This window comes from Chiroxiphia lanceolata, chromosome 3 (genome assembly GCF_009829145.1).
Source record: "Chiroxiphia lanceolata isolate bChiLan1 chromosome 3, bChiLan1.pri, whole genome shotgun sequence".
NCBI lineage: Eukaryota > Metazoa > Chordata > Aves > Passeriformes > Pipridae > Chiroxiphia > Chiroxiphia lanceolata.
The window spans coordinates 4,160,468-4,173,732 of NC_045639.1; the positions used below are offsets into that span (position 1 = coordinate 4,160,468).

The 13,265-nt window shown below is 44.5% G+C and overlaps 1 long non-coding RNA gene across 2 annotated transcripts in view; it reads right to left on the bottom strand.

Annotated features, from left to right (window-relative positions):
• Positions 1 to 13,265, bottom strand: part of LOC116783797 — a 279,628-nt gene that overhangs the window by 140,525 nt on the left and 125,838 nt on the right. For both annotated transcript variants that reach the window (XR_004355846.1, XR_004355847.1), the window contains exon 4: positions 7,507 to 7,639. This is a non-coding gene — a long non-coding RNA (uncharacterized LOC116783797). The remainder of the gene's footprint in view (positions 1 to 7,506; positions 7,640 to 13,265) is intronic.

Sequence of the window (13,265 nt, forward strand, 5' to 3'; positions counted from 1 at the left end):
TTAAGGAAAAGGCCTTGCCCTTGCCTGTATAGCCTCATAACACCAGTGCCTCTTGTTTCCAACTGATGTTACAGCAGAGCTGGCCTGGCTGCTGGTATTAAAGGTCAGTCAATGTTTCCACTATAAACCTCCTTTATTGCGAATTTCATATAAGTGTGGGATTTTAATTTACTCTGGATTGAATCACAGTTCTTCTTGACCTGGAAATGGACATGTTTTAATCTGTTCTTTAAATCTGCGTGCTCATTTCTGCATTAATCCAGGACATCTTCAAGAAGGGCGATCTCAAACACACATTCTTATTTTAAAAGATTTCTAGGGTAGATGATCCCCTCTGGGTAACTGATTCCTCCATAACACCAGCCAATGGTTTCCTGATTTTGTCCCAAAGCAATATTGGCAGCTCATTGCATGTTATCTGAGAAACTATGGTTATCAAGCTTTATTATTCAATAGAGGGTGGGTCACTTCTGAAAAATGAAAATCCAAAAGGAAGGTATTATGACTTGGAACAATTTCAGTTTCCAAACAAAAAGCTGTATTTCAAAAGGGGCCGTGCTCACAACCAGCGATTGGACACAGAGCAATCCCCAGGGCAGATTATGAAAATTATTTTTGCCATTGGGTAGGAAACAAAAAAGCACTGGAATCGAAATCCTGTGTTCTCCAAACTTCTCCAGAAATTAAGCACTCCACGGGATATCTCTAGGGCAACTGAACGTCCCTTTATAAAATGAATAATCACCAAGGAATTATCTGTAAAGTCCCCTCATTATACACCCACACACATCTTCTTTCCCACTGAAGCAATAGCTCCTCCTGTCTATCTTTTGCCTCCCTCTGTTGGGAGAAGCCAAGTGCCAGCTCTGGTGGGATATTCCCTGTCCTGCCTTAGCTGGGGTAGACACGTGCAGCCCCTCGACTCCCCGGGGCCAAAGCTGGTCTCTTGTCCCCCTTTCCCTCACAAACAGTTGAGCCAGGGGACCCTTTTCTCCCTCTAGAAAGTGGCTACAATCAAAGGTTTGAGGTCACATTGAAGTCTTCAAGGAAGGATGGTGGGGATACCCAGGAATTTGAAAACAGCTTTGTATTCCACACTATAGTATAAACCCCTCAGAATTTCCAAAAGGAAAAATCAAAGTATCTCCCGATCAATCACATTTTTATTCTCAGGGAATTACGTGGTGGAAATTCAGCGATCCGTGAGGTTTCACCGGGAACAGAGCAAAAGCAAAAATCTTCTTCCACAGTTATTTGCATTCTTTGCCCATCCCTGCTTTGAGCTTTAAGTCCCTACACACGCACGTCCGTCTGCTTGCACACACCCGCACACCTGGATCTCCGCTAGGACTGCCTTGGCACGGCCCCAGGAGCGGCGCATTTGGAAGCCAACACCCATCCCTCATGCAGAGGACAATCCCACACCTATGGCTATGCTTTCAAACTACCTCAGTGCACAAGAGGCATCTGCAGAACTCAGCTGCAGAGCTGGAAATTTAGACTGTTACAACTACCTTGGTGGGAATCTAATGGAATTATTCTGCTTCAGAAGGCTTGGGGTTTGGTTTAGCTCAGGCCATTGCAGGGATTTTATGCCATCATGACTGCACAGTTCAGCAAGTCAGGTGAGAAGGTCCTGTGTATCTCTGTAGCAGTTACAAGCAAATTGCATTTTCACGCTCCTCAGACCTAAGGATTAGAAACCCGATACTTCAAAACAAAGCCAAATGAGCTGATGTCTCACAGGCTTCCAAGAGCTGGCACCAGAGCTGCAGTTCAGGGGATCCTAAACTTTAATATGTCATAGGAAAAGAATCTTTACTGTGAGGGTGGTGAGGCCCTGGCACAGGTTGCCCAGAGAAGCTGTGGATGCCCCATCCCTGGAAGTGCTCAAGGCCAGGTTGGATGGAGCTCTGAGCAACCTGGGATAGTGGAAGGTGTCCCTGTCCACAGCCACGGGCTGGAACGAGATGGTCTTCCTTCCAAATCAAGATGGTCTTCCTTCCAAACCAAGCCACTCTATGATTCTCTGTCATGAACGCACACACAACCCCCATGTTGTGCACAAATCCAGCCCTCCAGCCTTGCAGCCCACACTGTCTAGGTGCAAGCTAGGCCTAACCTGGGAGCTGGTAAGGCACAGCCATGCAGTGCTGTGCTTAAACTAAAATCTGCTGTCTCTCAGCAGGGGATTGCAGTCAGCATTAACATGGTGATAACCACACACAAGTAAGACCGGAACAAGTTCAAGTGATGGGCTGAGCACCCATTCTTGTAGTCATACCTTCCCATCATAATTAACTAGCATTTTGTAGGTCTGATGCCAAAGAGGTGAAGGCTCACCAGGGTGCTTTTACAGTCCAGCAGGCCATCATGAAATAACCTGGGGAGGATACAAGTGTGGATGAGAAACGGGACTATGAGCAGTGCAGGTTTGTGTGTCTCCACCTTCATCAGTGCTCTGCTGGGACAGCAGGGATGAGGCACCTCGTGGAGGGTGGGAAGGATGAGTAAAGGAAACCCTGCTGGAAGAGATTCACTAGAGAAAATCTCTCAACCCAAAAGGCCCACTCAGGGTATCCTCGTGGAGAATGAAGTCCTCAGGCTGGCAGGCTGCACCATGTTCTCTACTCAGAGGGGAGAAGAATTCACATTTTTAGGCTTGTTAGTAAAGTGGGCTCAGTCCAAAACAGAGAGACAGCTCAGCAGTGAGTTGGATCTACAACTACTTAATTTAAAATGAGGTTTGGCTCCCATTCCCCAGACTGAATTAAGGACTTTCCATCCTTTCCACTTTGACTGACCCCCTTACTACTTACCTCACCTAAAAGAGCATGACTCCTGTTTCGTGGGGGAGTATTTCATCCTCCATTTGTCAAGGGCTTCTCCAGTCTGTATTTCTGCATCTCTGCATGTAAAGGACGGAAGGCCCTCTCCCTCTGAAGCCATGAACACATGGAGGGAGAACCTCTAAAATGTCCTAACAAAACAAGCTTAAACAGAGCCAACAAGATTTCACTATGAGCTTCATCTATAGGTTAATTCCACTGCATAACTTAAGTGATCAACAATCAGCTGTAGAACAAAGGATGTGTTGAACAAGAGGAGGGAACTTTTCAAGTCATATAACACGATTATCTGCTGTTTCCACTCAAAACTTTCAGTGCCACAGCACCACAGAAACGCAGGAGAAAACAGAGACGCCACTACTGCCTCAACTGGGCAGTCTTTCTGTCCAAAGTGACTGATGCCACTGCCCCTTTTACTTTTCTGTCCATTTGCTGAGGGTCTGACATGTGTTAAAGCTCCACTAAGCACCTTTTCAAATTGCAATAGGCTGTGCTTTTATTCACTCAAATTGTCTCGATTTTCTTTTCTTTACCCTTTTTTTTTTTTTCTCCCCAGATGGAAACTATCTGGAAAGAAACCCTTCAGCAACAGAGAAACCAGCAATGGTGGGATGAGTTCAGGGCTGTTTGGGAAGAGCAGGCCCAGGGAACACACATTATTTATCCCTGCATTACTCCACTTTTTTTCCAAACGTGTTTTTATAAAACATGACAGGTTATCACTCCTTGCCTTTGGCTACAGATGGGTAGGACTGCAAACAATCAAATGCAAATCAGGAACAGTCTACAGCAGACACACCATTGTATTGTCATGGCATCACTCCTACTCACTCCATTAGTCAAAGCACTCCCTTTGGTTTGGTTATTTGGATGGAAGGAGCTGGGTGGAGACGGAGTGTGTGGGTGGATGGCACCTTTCCAGCAGAGCAAACGCTCTCCTCGGGGGACGTCCCTTACGACAAGGAATTCCTCGTGACATCATGGGCTGCCTGACGCGGGAGTGATGTGCTCGGGCTGGAACTGCTCCCGCTGCGTTTTATAACGCAGCCAAAATAGGATGAGCAAATCCTACAAGGGTAATCAATTCAGGGGTGGGGCTGGACTTACATTGGGATTTTTCCTTCCCTTCTCCATAGGAAAACGCAGCTTCTAACCCCCAAAAAAGCTGGATGCACATACTGGCTGTGATTAGCAGAGCATTGGGTTTGTTGGTTTTATGCACAAAATGCCAAGTCGAAAGTTTTCCTTTTCAAGGTCAGTTAATAGAAATCTCCTTCACCCAACCTCATAAAATAACCTAATAGTCTCTAAGAAAGGATCAAGTAGTTTTAAAACTCTAAGTCAACCATGCTTGAGATTTAGATCTGTCTTCAGTATCTAGGAGAGGGTTGACATTTTCCTAGTTACTGGGAAAAAAAAAAAAGGCAAATTTGGGCTAGATGAATTAAGGAACTGTTTGTCCTGTCTAATTCATGAAAAACCTAAGAGATGTTTACTCAAGTGTTTCACACGTGAAAAATGCTCCCACAGTGTACAGGCTGGGCTGGTATGGTCATGGACAGAGGATGAGGACAGTCTCATCTAAACGTGACACATTCTATAAATCACACAGTGGGTGGCACCTTTGGGATGAGAAGCATCTTTTTTGCTCACTTTTTGGCAAACAGAGCACAGCCATCCCTGGGCAGGACTACAGAACACGGCAGGACAAGGCAGACCAGGTTGTGGATGTGCAATCTTCTCTAACTCCTGGGTAGAGCTTTAGGGCAGGAGCTTTCATCTCCAGTTTTCTGTGCTTAGAACAACTGACCAGGGTGATTCCTACACACTTGTGTTTTTTTCAGTTAAAACAATTGGGAAAGGACAGGTGAGTATGGCTACACACATCCTGGGCTACAAAACCACATTCTGGCAGGACATTAAGGGAACGATGTGCTCAGAACTGATGAGCTGCAGTACACAGGACCTGATATTATGAAAACAACCAGCTTGCCTCAAATAGTTAAATATTTGTCTTCTAGCAAGGACGCAATTAAGGAAGAGCACAAAGCTTCAGTGAGATGTCATAACCTGGTATCAGCAAAATGTAAATTCCCATGTAAATCTGAGCTATTACTCCAGGGAAATATTGTATAGTAATGATAATTCAGTGAGAAGGTTTTCTGTAATTGAGAGAATTAGGGGAGCATGTTATGTGGCCACATCTCTGTCCTGAATCTGCTCACAAGGAGCTTGGTGTGAATGAAGAAGAAAAGATTTGGCTACCAGTGAAAAGAATTCCTCCTCCTGCACTATGGAACAGCCTGTAAGCCCCAGCACAAACTCACAGTGAGACAGTTTCCAATAATAGGCAAAATTACAACATACAATTGTCTGTTACACAACAGCCAAAACCCTCATCTGTAATGAACCAACAGGTTTCCCAGAGGGTGAATCTCTGCCATGGTCCCTGTGATAGTTCAGGATCCCTTCCTAAGGCACGAGTGGGGCAGGTCTGACCCCCAGGATCCTTCCTAAGGCACGAGTGGGACAGGTCTGACACATCCCAGGCTGTGTCCTACTTCTCCTTGACATCACGCTCCACAGTCACACCCTCACAGCCCCCCCCACCTTTCCCATTACTTTAGATGTTTTTCACTGAGGAACACATGTGCATTCTTACAGACATGTGTCAGAGCTCCAGGGGCCCGGAGGAGCTGCGGCCCCCGAGGAGCGCAGCAGGAACACGGCCAGCCCGCCTGGAAAGGAACTTGCCCTGAGCAGTGCTCATCTTTACATCAGCTGCAAACTACAGGGATATCTTCCTATCTGGAAAGCACATATTTGGAGAGGTACACCTACTGCCAAGGCTTTCTCGAGTGGCTCCCAGGTGCACCAAGGTTAGCAGGGGTAGTAGAGGGACAGTGAAATAAAACTCTGGCATGGGAGAGAGGGAACTCACTAAAATCCCCTCTTAATCCCTGATATTTAAGGGATCGCTTTAAACCCTGCAGCATGAGACTTCTGATTCAAGAAAGCATATGTTCTTTATTTGGCTTATCCCTATTATTCCTATCAGTGTGTGGTGTGGCATTTTCTCCAAGAGGAGCTGATGAAAGCGGCACAGGTGACTGGCAGTTTGGGGCGATCCTTTCTCCTTCCATCTCATTTCTCCCTGTCATTTAGTCAGCTTTTTCCAGCCTGCTATATCATGCTCTGCTCTCCAAGGCAGGCCACAGCTCAGACTCACCTACACACTGTGTCACTGGCATCTTAACTCACCCTTCTGGCTCCAGGGGAGTTACAGGAGTATCAGCATGTACTGACTATCCCTCATTAAAATTCAGCAGCACTGGAGCGGAGGAATTGTGCAACCCCTATTGTTCCTGCTGTGTGGTTGCAGGCACTCATATAATCTTATTATGACTTTTGGGTGGTTCACATGCATATTTACACTTTAATTTTCTGTGCTGTAGGTTCAAAGAAGAGCGTGTGAAATAGTAATATATGGCTCTGGGTACTGGGAAAAGATTAGAAGTCTCCTAGAGAAAATGCAAAGAGATCTGACATCACCACGCTGTGGAATTAACACTGGAGCAAGAAAAACTCTGTAAACTGTTCTGGGAAAATCTGTATTTTTGTTTTGGAAAAAAGTGTTGCCTCTGAGAAGCTTCAGGTTAAATAAAGTTTCTAGTATTTCAAGCACAGTGTTTATCAAAGTGATGCCCTGGAGCCCTTTCCTCAGAGCACATACCCACTGTGTTTGCCACCGGACAAATCCCAAATGGAACTGCAGTGCCCTCCTGGGGGATCTTACAGTCCCATTGTTTGTCTGCTGACAGACACTGCATTTCATCAGGGACCTACACTGTCCACATCACTCCTCAAATATCAGTAACTATCAGAACTAACTAAATTCAAAGGAAATACTATTTTCCCATGAGGAATTTTGCACTAAGGGACCCAGAAGAAAGAGGTGAAAAGAAAACCCTTCCCTGTTTGTTGTGAAATCCTTCTCCAAAAGGATTTACACTGACAACCCAGGGATACCTCAAAATATCTGAAACTTTGCATAGTGCTTACAAAATACATAAAGCTTACAATACAGATGAGCAAGCGCTGGAAGGTTACAAGGAAGTGTGCCTGCCGGTTATTCCCAGAAAAATGCTTTCACTGCAGGAATACAGTTGAGGGAGAGAAAAAGGAAAAGGAAAGACACGAAGGAACCTTGACCTGACAGGGAAAGAGGTCCCTCCATACCAACTGTGCTGAGTTAAGACACTGGCAACATCAGCACAAGCAGCTGGCGAAGATATCAGCCACTCCAGCAAAGGAGAGTGTTTGGATTGGGATCCTCAGCATTACTGGTCACCTTCCCCCTTCAGAAAGTCTGGCACCCCCAGGGCTTCATAACATGGACTGACTGACTTGTGCCTTCCTCCAGTTTTCCCTGATGAGTCCCACATGAAATGTGTATTAGCTCAGGAGGAAGATGCTCTGAGCTCTTTCCACTCCGTTCTTTATACAACACACCTACGCTATTTACATTTGCTTTTATTTACACAACTGTATTTACATTTCCATTTCATGTATATAATGCACTTCAGGATTTAATGGCAGAGACAGAGCAAGAGCCCAAAAATCCCAACCTATTTCTCAACTCCAAGACTTTACTCACCCCAGCCCTTGGCTTCTCTACAAGGACCACCAACAGAGGCAACAGCTGAAGACAACTGCAGCAGTTTTCCTTGGAATACGAACACGAGGATTTCAGCCGACACCGGAGGGATTCTGGATGGTGGGTTATGCACCTGCAAGGAAGAACCAGCAGTTTAGAAGGTTTTTTTCCCCTTTCATTCCCCCACCTATAGAAGAAAAGCACATCACACTGGGTGGTGCACACCCCACATGGCTTCTTTCCTCTCCCCCGTTCTGCTTCCTCCCGTTGGTGGCACGGGAGAAGCAAAGAGCAGCAGGAGCAGCCGTGGAGTTCCTCCTTTTTGTGGTTTAATGCTGGAGTGTGTCACCTCTGTTTGGTTTAGTCCCAGGCTGGCAGGTACAGCTTAATGAGGCTGTTGCAATGGAAGCTGGATAGACAGCCTGAAACAGGGGTGGCTGGCACTGATGACTTGAACAGAAAACCTTGTGTTTACTGGTCCAGGATCAAGCAAACCTTGCTGGCCTAAAGCCTTCCTCTATATATGAACATACTTCACTACAGAAAATCCTGAACCATGGTAAGTGAAACATTACCAATGGGAAATCCATAAAAGTTGGAACCCGCAGAGCGGAATGTTTTGATTTGTTTTTGCCTCCCCTCTCCCAGGAGTCAATCGAAGAGTAAACAATATTTTACCTTTCCTCCAATTAATTATTTCTAAGCTTTTCCCCATCAGACTTCCCTCTTGGTGCAGAATAACAGACCTCCCCTCAGGAAAAAAAAAAACAAAACAAAACAAAACAAAAAGAATCTTTAAATTCCAGAGGAAACATCTTAGCACCCTTTGCCTGGCCCAAAATAAATAGTCCATAACCCAGTAAAATCTTTATTAAGAATAATGGGCAAGGAAATGGCTAGAAAAGTAATTTCTGAAAACCCAAACAGCAGAACAAGGCAGGAAAATGTCTGGGTTTTGCATCTGTATTTTACCAACACTCACTTTCTAGTCCACTGTCTCCTTTCTCAACATATGAATTTTGGGATTTAGTTCATCACACTGATTAAGCCTTTCAGATTTTAGTGGGTATTTTCAGGAATAAATGTCTGGAGGTTGTTTATAGACAGAGAAGTATGACAAGGATGCTCTAAGTCAAGTACAGAAACTCCAAAAAAAAAATCACTATTGAGGGAAATGTTCTCACCAGTTCTAGTGCTTTTAAAATTTTTGAGACTTTTTTACCTAAGTTAAACCTGTGCAAATGACCAGTGTTCATACTGCACAAAGAAATTCTATCTTTTTGTCTAGAGCAAATTGCCCATAAAGGCATTGGCTGGATAAGGTAATCCTTTTGTACCAGGACTTGGGAATCTAAGGTTGAGACAGAGAACCAGGCAATTCCAATGTGTTTAAAGTTGGAAGGATTTCAGCACAGTTAGAAGATATTGGATATATTTTGCTTCAGAATTTGTGATTTCCCAGTACAGCTTTCTCAAATAAAAACATACCTTTATTTGATATTCCATGTGGGTTTTTTATCACACAGTTAAACCCCAAGATTTCAGAACACAATTTAAAAAAAAAAAAAAATCCAATCCAAAAAGTAATTTTTTCTGGAATGTTTAGAGTTCATGAAGATTTGTTTTCCCTAAGACAAATGCCAATCATTTTCTTTCCCCTTCTGTAAAGTCTAGATCAGAGGACAGAAGTGCTCCTAATGGGACATGTACTGCAGCAGACTGGACACAAAGAACTCCCAACTGGAAGCTGAAGCTCCTCTTATTCAAGTAGGAAATAGTTCTTTCTTTATTTTTTTTTAAACAACAAATGAGAGTAACTTCTCCTGGGTGTTGTAATTCTATCATCACTTGGAATCTGAAATCAAGATTGGAAGCCTTTCTGAAAGATGCGCTCGTGGCTCAGCCCCAGATTAACGTCTTTGATAGTTCTCGTGCTTGGTAGGAAATAATCTAAAAATAGCAAGGTCAGATTCCTTGGCTTGTTTTACACCACGGGTCCAAGTGGACAACCACAGTGGTCCCTGGGGAATCTTGAATTCACTGCCATCATCAACAACAGTAATAATTACCGTGTGCCTGTATGCTTTGATTTAAACCCTGATGGCCAGCAGTGAAGAAGAGCAGGAATTATCAACACAGCAACGAGCTGTTTGAATCCTAACTCGCTTCACAAGCGAGATCTCAGGAATTCTGCTGGCTCTGATCCTTTTCTGTGGTGCAACAACAACCAACTCCAGTGTCAGCATTGCAGATTTAAAGAGTTTCTCTTTAAACACGTCAGGGATCTACCATCTCTTTTACACGCACCTTTTTTCAGCTAAATCTGGCAGGTTGGGTACAGATACTCAGAAATCTTTGGGAGAATGGAGGTTATCATAATAAGGTCACATGGATAGGGATACTGGAGACAAAGGTGAAGGTTCCACAGATAGATGTTTCTAACAACATTCTGGCCAGTTTTCCCCTGTGCACTAAAGCACAGGGCAGAGGTCTGCAATGTAAGGTGTACAAGGAGAGATTGGTTCTGAGACTTAATAATACAACAGTCCTGAAATTCGGCTTCTTAACCTCACTGGGAAACAAACTCCTGCTGCACAAATCCAGCTCACAACAATCCCAGGTGGATGATTCACCTCCACTCACATTAGTCCTTGAAGGAGCTTGTTTAGTATTAGGATGAGTACTTGGCTATGATTTATTGTTATCCTTGTCTAGAGAGGATGAAAATCTTTAAACAGTGGGTACAGCACTGGATAGGTGCTGAATCCTCCCTTTTTCACTGGATTTTGGTTTTCCCATAGTTACATGGGCAAGGGGGGTCAGTCACAAGATGCTGCAGAGCCATTGTTTTAGTCTGGCAATATGTAAGTTGGCACTGCCCACCTCTGCTGTGGAAGGCAGTCTAAATAACCGGGATCACGCTAAAACTGCACACAAAATCATGCCTATCATCCAGATTTCTTCAAAAGCTGATTGAGGAGACAGCTGAGGGCCTTGACAGCACCTTCTCTCTCATGCTAACACCTCTTGCACCGGGCAGAAGGCAAGAGTGTTCCCTGTGGATATCAAGGAAGGTGCATATGTGCATTTTGCTTTGAGTATTTCCTGCCTTGGGTTTAAACAAAGACTAAGAACCCAGCCAAGCCATTGCCCCAGAAAATTCGCTGGCCACAGGAGCTGCTGTGCTTAGCAGGAGATGCTCCCAGGGAGCTGCAGGTGCAGAAAAGCCTCCCTGCTTTCTGCTTCTGGCAGAAGAAGGGATGACACATCGTGGTGACAGTAGGACAACCCACCTCCATCCTTGGAGTTTGCTCCAGATTTTTGGGGGAGTTTTTTAAATTTGAGTTTGGGGTTTTCCTCCCCCCAATTAAAAGTTTTCCTTTTCCTAATAAATGCCATTTTTGACATTGTGATATGCCAGTCCAAACTTCCCCTGTAAAAATCATATCTGAGACACTGATAGTCTTTTTTTTTCCCTAAGAGCAAAAATGCGGGGAAAAAAAAAGTCCTTGGAGCTTGGAATTTTGGAAGTTTTGGTTCTCTTCAAAGTGTCTGTTTTTGTGAAATTGTACACAGGCCCAGAAAATAACAAATTGAGTGGCAGGGCGAAAAAAAAAGCCAAAAAAGGCTTTCAAACTCCTCCAGTTCTGGTTGCTGGGATTTGTGACAGACAAGGGCTTTTCCGAGCAAGCGCACGTTTCCAAGATGGATCCCACAGCTCCATCCCACCTGTGTCCCCTCAGATCCCTGCCAGCCCTTGGCTTTCCTCCCCAGCCCTGGTGGCCAGCTCTTCCCTGTCCATGTTCCTCCCTTCAGGAAAGGACTCTAATTGATTTATTAAGTGAAACTCATCCTTTAAATTCTAGTTTTGTCACATTAAAAAACGTTTGCACACACACACAGAGGGTTTCTCGCTCACATACAAGCCCTAAATCCCTAATTCCTTTTCAAACCGTATCAACTGAGATGTCTCTCCTATGATCACGAAAGCTTTTGAACCTCTTAATCTCAGGACTAAACTCGCAAAGAGTTCCAGAAGGGTAAATCCTCTTGGCTCTGGAGAAACAACTCAGGGCTACACATACTTTTGGCAACACAGAAATCACTCTACCGGCAGCTGCAGCTCTGGATCGGCCATCTGAGGGGAGGATAAAGACCTGGGTGTTGTTTAGTCTGGAGGAGAGGAAACTGAGGAATGAATGTGACAAAGAGTCTTCCAATGCATAGGGACTTCTAAGAAGAGAGGGATGATTAATTGTTCCTCATAGTCAGTGGGAGAGGAAAGATGAGGGATCAGCACAAGCTCCAGTAAAGACAACTTAGGTCAGATATTAGAAAAACATTTCAGCTACGGCGGTGAAATCCTGGAACAAGCAACCTGGGAGTGCGGGATCTCCTCCGCTGAAATTATGCAGACAAAATTTAGGTAAATACCACTTTACAGGCAACCAAGAAATGTGGAATTTCCTTTGCTGGAGTCTTAAAGAAAATGTTAAGACAAACGTCTGGTAGGCACGGCTTAGCTACACCTGATCCCGTTTCATCCAGCTCAACAACCTCCAAGGCTCCTTCCAGCTCCCTGTGATTTATAGGGCAGTGGTAAGTGCTCATAGGATGGGTACACCCACACCTCACTGCATGAGGCACTGAACACACACGCTGTGCAAGAGCCCCAAGGGGCTGAACACTAAAAAAGGAAATGGAAAACAAAACCCAAGACCTGCTCAAGTCTTCGCGCACGAAACAAATCAGAACCAGCACCATCTCCGGAATCTCAGAACTCCCAGCCCAGTCACCCAGCCATTGGGTCACTTCCCATCAGGAAATGGGAAAGATGAAGGATGGTCTTCATCCCTCATCCAAACCTCTATCAGTGCCCTGTTATCTTCCTCCTCTCATTTTCCCTTTGCTTAATGAAAGGAAGAACAGCTACTTGATGGCCACAGTGCAATTAGTTGCATCCTGCTCAGCGCGGCTGAAGTTGTATATTTGCATTTTAATATTTTTCCTATTACAGACCTCCCCGTGCTCCCATAAAAAACACAGCCTCTAATCCCCTATTAACTGTATTTAGCAAACCTCAAGTGTTTCCTCCATTTGCAATCTGGCTGGGCTTCAGCCCCGAAGCAAATTTCAGGTGGCTGTGGTCTAAACATTAACTCTGGTCTGGAGCGATTTGAATTACAAACCAAACAGACTGTAAATGGAATCCTAAAGTGCAGTCAGGGCTCAGTCTGGGAACCTGGCTTTGTTCTCCTGAGCCTGCAAACCTACTCCTGCACCGCTCCTGGGGCAGTCAAAAAATGGGTCGTTACTCAGGGAGAGGAAGCGCAGGTGTTACATTAAAGGGCTGCAAAGGGAGCCATTTGGTACCAACAATATAGATTTATTACTCATAAATTTTTAAAATTTCCCCGTGTTTTGTGATTAAAAACACATCATACTTTGATTTCCTAACCACCTCCTGTGTTTTGCTTCCAAACTTCTGACAGCCAGTTAATTATGGAGTTTTCAACTTATTTGCCAAAGTCTGCCTCATGTGCATGTGCTGCGTTGCAGCTCAGAAAAGTATTCAGCCACAAATATACCCCTCTTCTGCAGCTGCAAAAGTTATGACATGATGCACACTTTAATTACTCACATCCTCCAACAGTACAGAAGCATCATCTGCTATGCAGGAGGCATCAGAGTGCTTCTATCTCCATAAAAAAAAATAAACAAGGATCAAATTAAGCCCATCTTAGCGCTTCACTCACACT